Raw genomic sequence first — 746 nt, 5'->3', positions numbered from 1 at the left:
GTCCCCCTTCCCCCCCCCCCCCCCCCCGCCGCAGACACACACATTCACGCAGACACACACATACACACACTCTCTCTCACTCTCTGAAGGAAACCTCCTCTCCCCGCCCCGCCTTGTTCACAGTAGCACACTGCAAAAAATAAACCCGGTGGTCAGTTTACAAATCTAATGTTTAGCTAAACACGCAAGAAAGAAATAATGTATCCCAAAATTGTTTTTACTGACTTTCTAAGGTTGAAGTTGTTCATTTCCTTTGAAGAATTTTCACATTTTTAAGACAAAAAATAACTGTGGGGGTTGACATTTTTTGCAGTGAGTGCAAGACCTGACTTTAACCCCTTAAGTAGAGGGAGGGAGGCCTCCTCTCCGTGAGCTAAAGTGATACATTCATTAGTGTCATCCATCCATCTGGTGTCAGACTGAGGTGCACAGTGTGTACCTGCACTGTCTCCCGCAGCATATGTCCTTTATGTCAAGTCTCATCACACATTTGCACCTGCAGACTAAAGAAACAGCCACACTAAGGTTCTTATAGGCATGGAACAGCCATGCCATGGGAGTTAAAAAATTAAGTATGATAAGGGATTTTTAAAACTATGAGGAGGTCTAAAGTATTTAGCACTATAAACAAAAACAAGCATTGGCTTTACTCTAAACCTACTACTGAGCACCAAGCACCATAAACACAAATTAAGTAGCCTACATTTACAATTGGTACAATATATATATATATATATATATATATA

This window comes from Micropterus dolomieu, linkage group LG09 (assembly GCF_021292245.1).
Source record: "Micropterus dolomieu isolate WLL.071019.BEF.003 ecotype Adirondacks linkage group LG09, ASM2129224v1, whole genome shotgun sequence".
Lineage (NCBI taxonomy): Eukaryota > Metazoa > Chordata > Actinopteri > Centrarchiformes > Centrarchidae > Micropterus > Micropterus dolomieu.
The sequence above is the reverse complement of the archived record's forward strand: the minus strand, read 5'-3'. Positions refer to the sequence as shown.